Below are 2,501 nucleotides of genomic sequence, written 5' to 3'. Positions count from 1 at the left end.
AAAGCTGCACATGCTCAGTAAGAACACCTGGAGCCCTCTGGAACAGGCCTGGCATGGCCTGGAAAGGCCCTCCCCATAGGGGATCAGAGGTAGTCTGCCCCATAAAATGGGGTAGTGAAGACTGACTCCTTGGGATGCCCTCTCCATCTGGACCAGCATCATGCCACACCACCTATCCACCCAGAGGCCCTGCTGGTGACCCCCATCTGGACAACACCTACTGGACAAAGACCCCTTTCCAGACTGGATAGGTAGCTATCACCCCCACCCCCTCTTTAACCAAGGACTTGGACTCTGTTTGTCTTCCCTACATGGACTTCAACCCTTCCACTGAGTTTCTTTCTCCTGCTGCCATTGTGTGTGTGTGTGCGGGGGGCGGGGGAGGGAACCAATAACTTCATGGGGCTGTGTAGTGTTTTGTCTGTTTAATAAACCTGTTATTTTGAAAACCTGAGCTGGGTTTTTGTCTGTTTACTGACTGTCTCCTCCTTGCCACCACTTATCTGCCCCTCGCCACCGCAATATCTCAGCTGTCTGCCTCAGTTTCCAGCCCCAATCTACCTCAAGCCTCAGTTCCTCAACCAGCTTCTCTCTAGTCCACTGGTTATAATCCTGGTTCTGGCAACTTTCACTCCCTACACTTTAACTCTCTCTCTTTCACTTTAACCTTCCCCCAAGTATCCCAGGTACCCCAAGCACACACATACACACTGTACCATCCAAGTTAGGAACTGACCTGTGTGTATGTGTAGGTTGGTTGTACATGTGTGAACTGGTGAGTGTGTGTGTGTGTGTGTATTGTGTATATATGTCATTGTGTGCATGATATATGAATTAGTGATCTGTGTATGTGTACTGAGTGTACAAGTATGGACAATTGATTTTTGTCTAACTTTTGGGGTGTATAGTGTATGTGCTTGAATTGGTGATAGGTATGCATGTGCCCAGGCTAGTTTGGATGTGTATATGTCTGAGCTGGTAGTGTGGGTGTGTATGCACCTAATTGATTTTTGTGTTTGTATATGTGTGGGTAGGTCTTACCTGACCAATCTACTCTCCTTCTATGAACAGGTGACGTATCACCTGGACAAGGGAGAAGAGTTTGACATTATATATCTTGATTTAAAAAAAAGCTTTTGATGTGGTATCCCATGATCATCTCATAGAAAAACTGGCCAATTGCAGCCTTGCAACTTCATAGTCTGCTGGCTGGGGAATTGGCTCCGAGGTCAGACCCAGAGAGTGGTAGTTGACAGAAGTGCTGTCAACTACCACTTGACGCTCAGGCTCTTGTCCAGGATAAAGGACAACAAAAAGTCCTTTTTCAAGTACATTGGGAGCAAGAAGAGGGCACCAGGCAGTGTAGGGCCCCTGCAAGATGCAAACGGTAATCGTGTGGCTACCCCAGACAAGAATGCTGATATTTTTAACAGTTTCTTTGCCTGTTTTCTTGAACTGGGACCAGGATATCCCACCTACCAGAGGTAGGGACAATCTTGGGGATTGTTCTGTCAGGCCTCCAGTCAGCACAAATGTAGTTAGGGATCTTCTGGAAGGGTTAGACATTTCTAAATCTGCAGGTCCAGATGCCCTCCACCCAAGGGTGTTGAGGGAGCTGGCAGGGGCCACCGCGGAGCCCTTGGCCCAGCTGTATGAGCATTCATGGTCATCTGTCCAGGTGCTGGGGGATTGGAAACTGTCTAATGCGGTCCTAATTTTCAAGAAAGGGAGGAAGGAAGACCCAAGTAACTATAGGCCTGTAAGCCTCACCTCGGTGCACGGGAAGATCTTGGAGCGAATCATCAAGGAACACATCTGTGGGGGGCCAGCAGGGGAGATCATGCTCAGGGGAAATCAGCATGGGTTCATCAAAGGCAGGTCTTGCCTGACCAACCTGATTGCCTTTTATGACCAAGTAATTAAATCCTTGGATGATGGTGTCGCCATGGACGTAGTCTTTCTAGACATTAAGAAGGCCTTTGACACTGTCTCTCACCCCATCCTCATCAATAAATTAAGCAACTGTGGCATTGATGCCTGCACAGTTGGATGGGTAAAAAATTGGCTGATCGGGTGCACCCAGAGAGTAGTGGTGGACAGATTGTACTCAACCTGGCAAGATGTGAGCAGTGGGTTCCCCCCAGGGCTTGGTCTTTGGGCCCACACTGTTTAACACCTTCATCAGCTACTTGGACGAGGGGGTGGAAAGCACACCTTCCAAGTTTGCTGATGACACTAAGATCTGGGGCAAGGTGGACACACTTGAAAGGAGGGAGAGGCTGCAACTAGATTTAGACAGACTACAAAAGTGGGCAGGTGAGAATAGGATGGGGTTCAATGTAGACAAATGCAGGGTGTTGCACCTTGGGAGAAGGAATCCACAGCATGCATACAGGCTGGGGAGATCCCCTCTTGAAAGCACAGAGGCAGAAAGGGATCTTGGAGTCATTATTGACTCCAAGATGAACATGAGCCACCAATGCCAGACCGCAGCCAGCAAG

Source organism: Alligator sinensis, unplaced genomic scaffold (genome assembly GCF_000455745.1).
Source record: "Alligator sinensis unplaced genomic scaffold, ASM45574v1 scaffold33_1, whole genome shotgun sequence".
In the NCBI taxonomy this organism is placed as follows: Eukaryota; Metazoa; Chordata; order Crocodylia; family Alligatoridae; genus Alligator; species Alligator sinensis.
This window is presented reverse-complemented; position numbering follows the sequence as displayed.